Source organism: Chinchilla lanigera, unplaced genomic scaffold, assembly GCF_000276665.1.
Source record: "Chinchilla lanigera isolate Chin_1 unplaced genomic scaffold, ChiLan1.0 scaffold00046, whole genome shotgun sequence".
Taxonomy (NCBI): Eukaryota; Metazoa; Chordata; class Mammalia; order Rodentia; family Chinchillidae; genus Chinchilla; species Chinchilla lanigera.
The window spans coordinates 15459070-15473634 of NW_004955447.1; the positions used below are offsets into that span (position 1 = coordinate 15459070).

The 14565-nt window shown below is 38.0% G+C and overlaps 1 protein-coding gene across 12 annotated transcripts in view; it reads left to right on the top strand.

Annotated features, from left to right (window-relative positions):
• Clock (clock circadian regulator) overlaps positions 1-14565 on the top strand; it is a 143474-nt gene that overhangs the window by 64574 nt on the left and 64335 nt on the right. For 6 of the 12 annotated variants that reach the window (XM_013518512.1, XM_005392891.2, XM_005392886.2 and 3 more), the window contains exons 3-4: positions 657-768; positions 7641-7731. The exons of 2 other annotated variants lie outside the window; for them this stretch is intronic. The gene's annotated coding sequence lies outside the window, so the exon portion shown is untranslated. Of the gene's footprint in view, positions 1-656; positions 769-4762; positions 4859-7640; positions 7732-14565 lie in introns of all 12 variants that reach the window. 4 more of the 12 variants (XM_005392888.2, XM_005392889.2, XM_005392887.2 and 1 more) reach the window with 3 other exon arrangements.

Sequence of the window (14565 nt, forward strand, 5' to 3'; positions counted from 1 at the left end):
CTTTCTCCCTTTCTCCCTTTCTTTCTCTCTCTCTCTCTCAACTCCCCCCGTCTCTCCCTCCCTCTCTCTCTCTCTCTCTCTCTCCTCTTTCTTCTTTCTCTTCTCTTTCTCTTTTTCTTTTAGTATTTTTGAGACAGGGTCTCGCTATGCAATTCAGGCTGGCCTTGAGCTCACTTTGTAGCCAGGCAAACTCGCAATAATCCTCCTGCCTTAGCCTCCTGAGCGCTGGGATTACAGGCATGCACTACCATGCCTGGCTCAAAACACCATTTTAAAAAAACTGAAGAAAACTGTCCTGTATGTGGTAGACTGAGATGCATAGATGTATCAGAAAACAAGAATTCACATTCTTTATTTAAAAATTATAGGCACCATTCTGAAGATAATTGATAAATGAAAGAAAAAACCAACTGCTTACTCATCTTTTGCTCTGCATATCATATTCCAATAATTACCAAAAGGGAGAGAAAGTTTGTCTTTAGAAGAAGACAGCTATTAATAAATTCCAAAGAATAACAGGCTTAGAAACTCACAGTGCAACTTCCATTAAAATAATGATCAATGATGTGTCAAGCCATTAGGTGAAAATTTGTTGGAAATGGGTAAAATGTAATGGATAAGACAAAATGTATAAGCCTATCTCTTTGACTGTGTAGGACTAAAAACTCTGGGTAGAGTACAGCCATCAACAATCTGAAGACCAAAAAGTAAACAGTAGCAAGACAGATTGAGAAGGGAAGTCCAGACTTGAAGAATAACTGTGTCGTGGTAAGCTTTAAATTTTTCTTTCTGTGACCCAGCTTTAACAGAATGGTGGGCTGGATTAGCACTACATAGTGGGTAGAGCAGTTGGCAGGAACTCTTAAGAGAAACCTCTTATTTCTAGCCAGGGGACAAAGAAAAGTGACCACCTCCTTTTTCTGTTCCACCTGCCCTGAGACCACCTCTGCTTATAAAATCTCATTCTTATGGTGACACAAGCACTTAACCCTGAGGGGGAAAATGGTCTTTCTGGCCAAGGGAATTTGGAAAGAACCCCAGGAAGCTGGAGCATGATTTCATGACCCTAGAAGGAAGAGAGCCCTAATTGTATATCTGAACCCTAAAAGATTCCACTTTATCCAAGCTCCTTATGCTCAGAACAGGACCAGGGAAACATAGCCAAGACTTAGTGAACTGAACTACAGTGTAAACCACAGCTCAAATCCCAGATGGATCCCTGAGCGATGCATGCAGACGATGGACCTGAACAGCAACATTAAGGCTTTGAAACCTGAGCGCGCTTTGGAACAAGGAGAAACTTGTGGTCTAAATTTAATACAAAAGTCAGATTTTCTATAAGTACTGCGCGCTAACCGATTGCGCCACTGGAGCTTCAAAGTCAGATTTTCTAGATGCTGATAGAACCACAGTCTCATACCCTTACTAGAATGTCTAGGATATAATGTAAGCTTCCTTGACATGGGAGAAATGGGAAAATCTGACCATTTTTAAAGGGAAAAGGCAATAGATAGATACCAAGCCTGAGAAGAGCTAAATGATAGAATTAGCACAAAAAAATCTTCCAGTAGCTCATGCTTATGAGATGAAAATAAACTTGAAATGAACAGACAGACCATGATTTGTTCCTAATACTCCAAATTTTCTTATGAAAAATAGAAACGAGAAATAAAAAGGAATCAAATAGAAATTTAGAACTGAAAAATACAATATATGGTTATACAGACTTACTGCATGGAAAGTAAGCAGCAGAATCTCCATTCAGCAGCAGAATGGAGATGACAGAGGAGAGAACCAGTGAACTTGAACATAAACCAGAAGTCTCATCAACTCTTGTGTCATCGGTGTCAAGAAAGAATGCATATCTCCTCTGTAGTACTTGCTAAGTCCACATTGCACTCTATGAAGCCTGGTCACAGGGTTTCTGGCTGGGAGATTAATATGCCGTCAACACATAATCATAGTCCTTGTAATTAAGTCTACTCACATGCTGCAAAGATCTCTCTGTTCAGTTTGAGCACCTGCCTCTGTGCTTCATAGATTCGGTGACTTGTTTGCCATTATCCCACACCTTGTCATTGCATGGTAATGACCAAGGAATTAGTCAGTGGAGTAAAATAATAACTTAATGGACTACATGTATTCACATATTTTATTTTACTTGAAAGCTTTGAAAATAAGTAGGGACAGCAAGCTGAATGGTAATGGGCAACATGTATAAGTCACCTTGCAAAAGCTTACAGCTTAAAATAAATGAATTTTGTCTTACAAACTCTGATGTCATGGTGGTTTTGGTGAGGAAGTACCTGGTGGAGGCTGTGTTCTGACTAATGTGAGGCTCAGGGCGCTTGCTTGACTAGTTTTCAGATGGTCGTGAGTTGCTTGGCTCACTTGGCTGCACAAAAGCAACTTGGCAATTTGCCCAGGTTTTCAAAGGTCAAAGCAGCTGTCTTTTAATGAAAATCATTATTTTGTGAATACTCACGATCTTGAAAGCAAATATATTTTTGGTGGTATTTTCAGTGATTGGCCGTGTTGGTCGAGTATGTGTGTCATATTTGTGTATATTATTTGCATGCTGTTGAATGTCTTACAAGGAAGCTGCAAGCCTAGTATTTTTGTAATTCTACTCAATCAAATTCCTAACAGGTCCGTACAGTGTTTAGGACATTAATGAAATTCTTTCCTTCTTTTCTGGATTGATAAATTCTTTTCTTTTATTCTGGAGAGCCATCTCAGAACTCTGTACACATTTGGCTTTTTAAAATAATAGGCTATTCTGCAAAGTTTATGGTTTAATTACTTTATTTGGATATCTGAGCAACACAAATTTAGTCACTTTTGTACCTCATATAGCAATTAAATAAAGTAAAAGGGAAAACGTGGTCTCATATTCTTTTGAACATTAACCAGTTTTGTCATAAATAATCATTACATTTTGCCATAGAATAGCTCTTGGAATAGCTTATCTGCCCTGATAAATGTGCAAAGGACTCAATGGCCAAAAAAATAGAGTTTAGACAAACATGAAAAAACAAGTGTCAAGGCTCTGGTGTCCAGCAGGTATTTTGCTGTGCTAAGAGGAAGCTGTTACAGGGCGGCACTCGGTCGAGACTCATGGAATTCGTGGGACCCCCTGGTATCCAGGGCGGTCTCTCCATCTCAGGGCCCTTGACCCTGATCACATCTGAGAGTCCCTTGTTCAGTTACACTGACTAACGTAGACACGGGTTCCCTGGATTTGGGGCATGAGCCTATTTTAAAGGCCATTGTTTTGCACCACAAGGTTTCCTCTTGCTTTTCAGTGGTGCGTCAGCCTGCTTGGAAGGCCCAGGAGAAATTTTTGTGGGTGACATCCCCAGGTTACAGAATATACATGTGCAAGACATCAGCAACAACAGCAGCAGCATGGAGCCGAGCAGAGCACAAGAGCAGCCTGAGTCCACTGTATAATTCCTGTTAGTGCTGTGACCAGTGCATGTGTGTTTGTTCACTGTGAAATACGCCACAGTGTGCTGCACCCGATAGCAAGGTCACGTCCTCAGAGGCGCTTAGATGCCCCTGAGTTTGAAGCAGTCTGAGTGGTTCCCCACCTGATGTTAATATGTAGAGGCCAGGGAGGTATAGGTTCAGGGTCACACTACCTGTCCAGTGTGTAGCCCACTCTGAGAGCTGAGTTCTTCCTGAAACCTTCAGGTTTTATGTGGGGTGAATCAGAGACTGATTCGGGCCTTGGTGTCATCTCTGAAAAGCAGATAAAGGTGCATGTACTCAGAGCCAGAACGGTTCATATGAGTAGGGAACTCAAACATTATTTGCAGAGATGCATAGTTGTATGGGCTTATGGTGCACTAAGAAAATTGTATTTTTTAGTTTTGGTTTGTTTGCTGAGTGTTCTGAAATAGCTAATGTCTTGATATTTGACAGGTTAGTTTTAGTGTCATATGTTTGTCTTGGCCAGAATCTTCTCTGGTTCTTAAAACTGGTTTGGGAAGTGATTCTTGTTTTCATAGGTCAATTTTGAATTTAAGTTGGTCTTAGAAACTACTGTTGAATCAAGAATGTTTTTAATCTTGCCAATATTTTACTTCACATATAGAGGTATGGTCCTATTCTGCGTCAAATAAATTGAAAGTTTATTTGGTTTTATTTTAGTACCGAGAATTGAACTCAGGACCTGTACTTGCCAGAAGGCACTGTGTCACTGAGCTATAGCCCAGGCCCACGTCACATAAATTGAGAACGGTTGTCTAAGTTCATTTTTTCTCATACATTAAATAAGTAATTTTAGAAGTACTTGAGACTTTCTTTGCAAGTAAAAATTGTCCTCTTACAAATAGTGATCTTTTCTGTTACAGTACAAAAGTAGTAATCTGCAGAAGCAAGTTAGAATTTTTCAGAAATGGTGGTAAATGTAGTTAAGGATTATTGCTTGTATTTTATATACTAGTCAGTTAAATTTCAGTACTACTTTTAATTAATGTTGGCAGATCTATTAGTTCTCGAAATATCTGATATCAAATTTTAAAAACCTGAACTTCAAAGTAGGTTAATGGGTCAGTAGGTTTTTAGGTTAAAGAAAAAAATTGTAGTTTCAGTCTTTTTAAGATAAAGTTCTTGAGTTAACCATTTTAATTAGTGTAAAGAATTAGGAGAAATTAAAAGAGTTTTCCTTTTAAATTATGCGAGCAGTACATAGGAAAAGTCTCTGTTACATTGTTTTTGTTTTGTGGGATAGATAACATGTATTTTATCTTTTTAGCTTTCTTACACATAGCCAGAAGAACCACTCAGACTGCTTCAAACTCAGGGGCATCTAAGAACCTCTTAGTACTAGACAATTGAAAGCAAAAAGACAGTACGTAAATTTCTGATTATAAAGTAATGCATGTTTATCAGAGAAATTTTAGAAACTACTGAAGAAAAAGTAAAAACATACACCGAATAACTCAAGAATAACTACTCTTGATACTGTGGGCATTTTTAGGTTTAATTATTTATGGTTGTGTATTGAACTCAAGGCTTGGAACTAAGCTACATCCCTAGGCCCCACCCCACACACACACTTTTTTTTTTTTAATTTTTGAAACAAGGTCTGGCTAGGTTGCCCAGGCTGGGCCTGAACTTGCCATCCTCACGCCTCAGCCTCCCAGAGTGTTGGGTTCACAGGTGCGCACTACCACACCCAACCAGGTGTGTATCTTGATGCCTTTGTTACTGCAAGTGAACGTCTGTATTCTTTCTAGTGTTACTACTTTAAGAATTATTTCAGTGAATAAGATTTAGAATGTGTTTCTGGTTATTTCTCGAAAGGAAGTTACTAGGTCAAAGGGCATAAATATTTTCAGGCTCTTGCTATATCTTGATATAGCTTATCAAGTTTTTTTTTTTTTTTTCAAGAGAGGGCCATTCCTTCTATTTTTGGTTCAGTGAACATTTTTAAATCATGAAATGGTGTTGAATTTTGTGAAATGCTTTTCCTGCTTCAGTTGAGGTCATTGTATGACTGCCTTTTCTGTTAATGTGGTTTATCTGTTGATTGACTTTTGTATATTGAACCATCATTCTTGCATCCCAGAATGCAAGAGTGGGACAAATCCCACTTGATTGTGGCATTTGGTCATTTTAATGCGCTGTTGAATTTTTGCTTTGCTGGTTTAGTTGAGATTTTTCATCAATATTCAGTAGAGATTTTAGGTTGTAGTTTTCTCTGTAGCAGCGATGGCGAACTTTCAGAACTTGCGGTGATACAGTCTGCTGCAGCACACAAGCCATAGGTTCACCACCATTGCTCTTTAGGGTCTGTCTGGTTTTGCTATCAGGGTAGTGCTGGCTTTGTAGAATGATTGTGTAAGTTTCTTTCATGTTCAGCTCTTTGGAAAAGTCAGAGGGTTGATGTCAATCACTTAGTGTTCAGTAGTCATTGAAGCCGTTTGGTCCTTGGCTTCTCTGTGTTGAGAAGTTTTTGAGTGCTAATTCTATATACTTACAAGTTGTACGTCTGTTCAGACTTTCTGTTTCTTCATTATTCAGTCTTAGTGGGTTATTTATTTCTAGAAATGTGTCCATTTCTTCTAGGTTATCTAACTCATTAATGTGTAATTTTTATGGTAGTCTTTTTCATTTCTGTGGCTTCAGTTATAAAGTCTCTTTTTCATTTCTGATATGGACCTCCTTTGTTTCTACTAATTTTGTTAATCTTTTTAAAAAGTCTTAGTTTTGCTAATTTTTTCTCTGTTTTTCTCTGTTCTTTATTTTTTCCCTCCTTCTGCTGTTAGCTTAATTTGTTCTTATTTTTCTAGTTCTTATTTCTGGTTATTTTTCTAGCTCCTTTAGGTACAAAATTAGGTTATTTGAGATCTTAATTTTTAATGTAGGCATTTACTGCTGTGAAATTCTCTCAGTACTGGTTTTGCTATATGTCATAAATTTTGGTATATTGTATTTTTATTTGTCTCAAAATACTTGCAACTTTCCCTTTTGATTTTTCCCTTGACTCTTTGGTTATTTAAGATGTGTTGTTTAATTTTCATGTGTTTGTGAATTTTTCAGTTTTCCTTCTATCTTCATTGCTATTTTCATTCCATTGCAGGCACATATATACTTGGTATGATTTGAGTTGTCTTAAACTTATTAAAACTTTTTTTGTGAACTAACAGTAATCTGTCCTAGATTATGTTCTCTGTGCACTTAAAAAGAATGTGCATCGTGCTGCCATTGGGTAGGATGTTCTGTATATATCTGGCTTATTTGGTCTGTAACATTGTTCACATCTGGACTTTATTATTGATTTTCTGCCATGTGTACATTGTTGAAAGATAGGGTATTGATACTGTCTATTGTGTAGTTGTTTCTTTTTTCAGTTCTGTTGAGATTTGCTTCTTATGTGTGGGTGCTTTGATGTTAATGCACATACAATTGTAACTTTCAAATGAATTTTATAATCTACTTTGTCTCTTGTGACAAATTTTGACTTACCCAATATAAGTATATCCATTCATGCTTTTCTTTGTTTAACCATTTGCATGGAGTGTCTTTTTCTATTTACTTTCAGCCTAAAGTGAGTCTCTGATAGGTAGCATATAGCTGGAATTTTAAGAATCCAGTGAGCCTCAGAATCTTTTGACTGGGAAGTTTAATCCACTTACGTTTAAGTTAGTTGCTGAAAGGGAATGGCTTGTTTTCTGTCCTATAGCTCTCTTGTTCCTCTTTTCTTCTCTTCCTTTTTCTGTCTTCCTTACATTTCATTGATTTTTTTGGTGTTATCCTTTCATTCTTTTCTTTTATATATCTTCTGCAAATATGTTCTTGGTTGTTAATGTGGGACTTATATGGAAATTCCTTATAACAACCTGTCTTAAGCTGGCACCTTCAATTACATATGAAAACTCTGCTTTTACTCTTCCTCCTATTTTATCTTATTGATGTCACAAATTGCATCCATTTATATCATGTATTTATTAACATATTTTGTGTGGTTATTTTTTATACTTTTGTCTTTTAAATTCTATACTAGAATTAAGTGATTTAATTTATTCATGATTTTAAAGTTATTTCATTTTCTCTCAGATATCATTTCTACAACTTATAATTTGTATATAAATTGGATAAATCTAACATTATTTTTCTTGTTTAAACAGACTTCTGAGATTGATGGTCGGTCGTATAGAAGAAGCCCTTGAACCCATAGTATTGTGAAAAATCAGTTCAAAAGATCCAAAAATACAAAAGGTAAAGATAGGTGCATCTTAGAAGGCACCATAGAATGACAGTTTTCCAAAATGTCAAAATTGTATAAAAGAACCTGTGAACTGTTTTGACGCACTAATTTGAGGCATGTTTTATTTAAAAATTTTCTATTTTGTGTTAATTTATCCCAAAACATTTATTGTGCAACAGTTATGTCCAGGTACTACTTCAGATAATCGGTATACAATGGTGAACAAGACAGAAGCCATCCAGGCTCACATTAGGATTGTGTTCTAGAAGACAAATAGTAAACAAGTGAGGGATTTGTGGTTCGTACTGTACAGTTAATTAAAAGGGATAAAGTGATAGAGACTGGTGACTATTTTCATTAGGTAATCGGAGAAGGCTCATTCAAAAAGAGTCATTGTATTTGAGAGTGGAATGGCAAGAAAGTGCTAGACATGTGCAGATCTGATAAAAGGATAAGTCTGTTATTCACAGTTTACTGTGTTTCCCAGCAGTGGGACAGGAGTGATCATGGTACACTTGAGCAGAGAGAGCAAATGTGGCTGGAATGTATTAATGGAGAAAGCATGTTAGTGCTTACTAGAGTCAGGTGAAGAGTGCAAGAGATCTGTTGGCGCGCTAGAGACCCGACGCATCCAGCCGAGGGCCTGGGTGCCACAGCGGTGTCCACGCTAGTCCAGCCAAAGGCCTAGTTGCCCACAGCAGTTTTCTCCATGATTCCACCTGGAGGCCTAGAGCCCAGTTCGTGTTAAGATCTGCCTTGGGAAGGCCTGAGGCCAGTGGTGGAAGTTAGAAAGTCTGTGCCAGCCAGGTGAAAGATCTGTGCCAGCAGGCTGAAGGATTTGTACTGGAGCCAGGAAGCAATGTTCAAGCCAAAGACCAGGACCTCCCACCCCCAAGAGAACAGTAGTCATCACGCTGACAGTGAGGGCAATGAGCACAGTGACTTTGTATCAGGAAAACCAGTTGTGGCAAGTTTCTCCAGGAAAGTCAGCAGCATGCGGTCTTCCCCTCCTGTTCTGTCTTGGTGCTGTTCTGCAGCAGTCCTCAGGGGTGTCTTCAGGGCCACAGTGACCCAGCTGCACTGGGCGTTCCCACTTCAGTTGACCATTAGCTAATCCACCACAGAAAGTATACGGAGCAGAGAGTACATGGAGGTCAGGCTGGAAGAGAAAATCGAGATAGAAGCACATTTACTGAAGGGAGTCAGATATTCTGAAATAGCTGTGATACTTAGGACACCTTTAAAATCTGTACAAATGTCAAAATGATAGTGCGGATATATGACTGCAGTTGAGTATCTGGCCTAAGGTCACGGATTTGAGCACCACTGACATATAGAAGTACTCAGAGTCAAATTTCTGGATTAAATTGTCTCAGAAGTATATACACAGAAATTGAGCATGGCCCGTTCGCATGACACTATTAATCATAGAAAGAGCAGCAGCCAGTATGACGTGTGGAAAAGCAGGAAAATGTTCTGTCACAGAGACCAAGAAGAGGTTGTGTAACAAATAGAAGCAGTCGTCTACATCACAACTATCAAGAGCTCAAAAAGAGGATGCCATGAAGTAGCCATTAGACGTGACAACATGAAAGTTTCCTGTTACTAAGAGTGAAAATTTTCAGAGAAGTGGTAGGAGTGAAAGTCTAATTAAGACTGATGAGGAATGAAGCACGTCTAGTTAGATATGGCAAATGATACACTTAAGTTTCACGTGTGTTTTGAAACACCATTAGAGCATTTAGCTGTAAATAAAAGGAGTTTGCAGATGATGGGACCCCACAAAGACAAGGAGAACAGGAGCGGAAACAGTAACAGTAAAAATTTGAAAACTGAAGAACAAAAGGAAATGCAGTAACTTTCTGTCCTAGAAGCTTGAGCCAGTGTCGGGAAAACTCAGAAACTTCTTGGCACTATAGAACATCTAAAATTCTCATGAAGGAGAAGTACTCTGCTTCTGAAATAAGCATGATGGTGGTACTAAAACAGGATGATTCCTTACACATCTGTTTAAGAGGTGATTCACTCTTTGCTAACTTTGAAGCTGAATCAATTGCCCCCTTTTGTACCCTAGCACAGAAGTCTGGAGACTTACTCTTTAGGAAGGTTAAGATAACCACAAACGCAGCTGAGGATGGGGGTAACCTATTGAAATAAGAGGATTAAGAATCCAGGCTACTTGGTTTTTTATACTTACTAGGTGAGAGGTGAAAAGATTTTCTGTAGATTATAACTAGCCTAAGAGAAAAGACTTGAAAATAATTATGTTGAAAAATCCCTGAAAGAAGTATTCCAACCTGTACCATGGCAGTAAAGTTCTCAGTCAACTTGCTCTGTCACTGTTGCAGTTAGGATTTACAAGGGAAAAGATTTAATATGGTACATATAATTTATAGGATTATTTTATAATATTCACTCAAAGAGTCAAATGCAAAAGAGTGCAGGAAATCTGTCCATGCACTGGAGACCCAAAGAATCCACCTGAGGGCCTGGATCCCATGCCAGTGTCTTGCATGAGTCTAGCTAAAGACCTAGACCCCATGACAGTGTCCTCCATGAGTCCAGCCGGAGGCCTAGAGCCCATGGCGGTGTCTCATCCAAGTCTGTATCAAGGATCTGCACTGGAAAGGCCCAGAAGTCAGTGGGGGAAGCTAGAAAGTCTGCTCCAGCCGGGTGACAGACCTGTGCCAGCAGGCTGAGGGATCTGCATCGGAGCCAGGAAGAGATGCGCAAGGTAAGGGCCAGAGCTCCCCCAAAGAGAACCACAGCCATCCTCGGCAACAGCAAGCACCCAAGCTCTTACGAGAACAGCTGCGTTTATATCACGAGAGCCACTGTGACAAGCTTCTCCGGGAGAACCAACCGCACCGTCTTCCCCTCCAGGTCTCCTTTTGATGTTGTTGGCAACGGTCTTCAGCTGGGTGTTCCAAAGCCAGCAGCACCACGCTCCTCCGCTCAGTTGGGGGCTACATGTTGGCCTTTAGTTAATCCACCACAGTCACAGAGCTTCGAGTAGTCTTTTTAGTGCTCCCCTCCTTAAATACACACCTGTGGCCAGAGATCACTAGATATTTGGGGAAAATGTCTTCTGTGAGAGACACAGATCAAACTAAAAGATCAAATTAAGGGAAATGGAGACCAAATATAGAGAATGATTTAAGAAAACTCTCCAGAATAAGAGGACATGAGTTCCAGTTATGAGTGACCAATATAGATATAAAAACAAATCCAAAACAGGACACATCACTGTTTTAGAACAGAGTATGGCTTCTAGGGTGAGAGTAAGTTACATGTAAAGACTGAGTCATCCGAAGGGCTTTGCACTTTTTGACACCATATTGGAAATGTGAAGACAGTACAGTGGAATTCTGAAGGGAAAAATGATTTCCAACGCAGTATGTAGTAGTCAGCTACTCTTGACTAAGGGTAGAGGTTGATTCAGTATGGGTGTGGGTGAGTGGTGCTGGGGAGTGAACCAGGGCCTTGCACATGCTAGGCACGCACTTTACCACTGAGCTATGGCCCCAGTCCTTTTTCTTTTATATTTTGATACAGTGTCTTTATCTGCCATGTCCCCTTTCTTAACGCAGGTATTGGAGAAGTTACTCAACAAACATAAAGAAGTAAACTAAAAAAGATGAAAGCATGGGAGACAAGAAACAGGGAATGTATCTTAACTAGAGACCTAGGGACTCATCTGGATGATAATGATCTCAAGATGACAGACAGCTGGTCACCAGGTGTAGTAAATAACACCTAGACCCAATAGGAACAGGTTAGAAGATTCTAAGAGAAATAGCTGTGAGAAGGTGAATTGGCACTCTTGCTGATACATTTAAAGATATAGAGAGATTTAGATAGGGAAAAGTTTGTAGCTAAATTGGTAATAAGTATGCACAAAACTGAATAAATAGTAAAAGAAAACATTAACTCTAGGAAATACTGCTCAGAAAGGAAAAGTAATTGTTGTGTGATTGTATACTTCATGGTTCAGCTATGAATTTTATTTACAGTCATAATGTTAATTCAGTATAACGACCTGAAACACAGTATTGGAAAATTGGGAAAGTGTACATGTAGAAGAGATAAGAATGAGGTGATAAAAACAAACTTTTATTTTCTTAATGGAATTCAATAAATGATAGTTAAAAAACAAGATACTGTACTTGTGAGAGGCAAAGAAGACACTTTTTGGATTACATTAAAAAACTTGAATGAGCTAGGACTGTCTGGGCAGCCTACCTGAAACTGAATGTATGACTAAATGAATCAAGAAGTAACAAAAGATACTAGAGATTAAGGGGTTAGATACTAAAAGAAACAAATTAAAAATGACTGCAAGTGAGCAGCGGGGTCAGGGAAGAGAGGATTTCTGATTTGTTAGGAAGTCTTGTAAAACTGGATTCTTGAAACCTTGTAAATGGAAACATAGGTGAAAAAGAGACTTGAAGTAAGACGTTCAAACAGCAACTGTACACAACTCTGACAAGCCGTTTTCCAGGCAAAGGAAGTAAAAAAAATAGGGCAGTAGCTGAAGGGGGGTTGGTAGGTCAAGAGAGGCTTTTTTGATTTGGTTTATTTTTAAAATAAAGAATACTAAGATGTGTTAATGTGTTAATCAAAATAATTAAAAAAGGGAGAAATTAGTGCACAGAAACGGAAAGCCTTTGAAGGTGCCATCAGATAGGATTGAGAAGACAAGAAGTATGTCATTAATAATAAACTGCTCAGTTTATTTTTTATTACAAGATTGTAATGGTTCTGTTCTAAAGATGGACTGCCAGGCAGTGATATTTCCTAATTATGTGTAGCATTATATGGAAAATTAAAAGTATTTCTGTTTTTGTATTTACCAAATTTGATTATCCATGACATTTCTTAGTTGCTACTATCTATCCCTTTGGTAAATATTTCCTAAAGCTAGTTTTTGGAATTTTTTTTTTTTTTTTTTGCCCTGATACTGGGGATTGAACCTAGTATCTTGCACATGCCAAGTCAGTACTCTGCTACTAAGCTACCTTCCCAGCCTTTTGTTTTTATATATTTTCATTTTGATAAAGTTTATTGGTACAATTTAGATATACATAGCAATCATATGAATCATAGGGAATTCAAACCTGTGTTTGAATTCCTTGATTCCTCTTTTTTCCCCAGTCCTCTCCTCTCCCTTCAACCTTTCTTTTCCCTCCTTATTTACAAAGCTCTCTTTCCCATTTTCTGTCTTTTATCCTTTTCCTTTTCCCGTCCTTCCTTTCCCTCTCCCCCTTCCTAGTTCCCTTTCTTTTGAACAGTTTCTTCCTATTTCATAATACCAATTGTAAACATTGCTCCTTATTTACATTTTTGGTTTTTCAGACCAGAAAAACAGTGTGATATTTACACATGTGAGTCTGATTTATTTCACTTGAGAGTATGGCCTGAAGATGCATATACTTAACTATAAATGTCTCAAGATGTTCCTTCTTTGTGGCTGAGTAGTAAGCCATTGCATAAAAAAGCCACATCTTATCCAGTCCTTGGTGGATGGGTACTTGGGTTTTTTTCAAGATTTGGCAGTTCAAAACTGCTGCTATAAACATGGGTGTGCATATATTGGTGTGAGGTGATATTTTTAACTCTTCTGGGAAATACCCAAAAGGTAAATAGCTGGGTCAGATAGGATCTCTATTCCTAGTTTTTAAGGAATCTCCACACTGATTTCCACAGTGATTGCACCAGTCTGCATTCGCACCAGCAGTGGAGAAGGGTTCCTTTTTCCTCACAGTCCTTCCAGCATTTGTTATTGGTTGATTTCTTGATAATAACCATTCTTTCTGGAAAAAGATGAAATCTCACTGTAGTTTTAATTTCCATCTCTCAGATGACCAGTGATATTCACCATTTTTTCATGTATTTATTTGCTGTTTGTATTTCTTCCACTGAGAGTGTGAGTTCATCTCAGATGCCCATTTTTGGATTGAGTCTTTAAATTTTGGAGGTCTTTTATTTTCCCCAATTCTTTATATATTCTAGACATTAGTCCTTTCAGCAACAACTGGTTAAAATACTTCCCACTGTATAGGTTATGTTTTCACTCTGATGGTAATTTCTTTTGCTGTACAAAAGCTTCTTAATAGGATGAGATCCCAGTTAATGATTCTTTGAAGCATTTCATGCGCTCAAGATTTTGTTCATGAAATTTTTGCCTAAAACTATGTCTTCAAGAGTTCTACTTGTTTTCTCTTCCAACACATTTAGTGTTTCTGTTTTAATATTTAGATCTTCGATTCATTTCAGTTTTAGTTTAGTGTATGGTGATAGACATGGGTCTAGTTTTAGTCTTCGGCACGTGGGAAGCAAGTTTTTCCAGCACCATTTAGTAAAGAAACTATCTTTCTTCCAGTGAATGTGTGTGGTCCCTTTGTCAAAGATAATGTGGCCGAGTGTGTTTGGAGTTATTTCTGTGTATTCTAATATGCTCCATTGATCCGCACTTCTATTTTTTGCAAGTACCATGCTGTTTTTATTACAGCAGCTTTGCAGTATAATTTAAAGTTAGAGATTGTGATGCCCCCCTGCCTTAGCATTGTTGCCTAGGATTGTTTCATTTATTCTTATTTTTTTAAATGTTGTTTTAAAGAGAAAAAAATAAAAATAACAATAAAACACTTGCAAAATAGGCTAGTAGGAGGGTAACAAGAATTAATACATTGCATATTATTATCTTTATAGTAGTTATTCAGAGTGCAAGATATAGGCATGGAGTATTGTCCAAACAATGTTGGCACAAATCATTCTTTTTAATGAACTAAGAGAAACTAGCTGTATAGCTGTCTTAACTATCCCGTGTATTATATATATATATA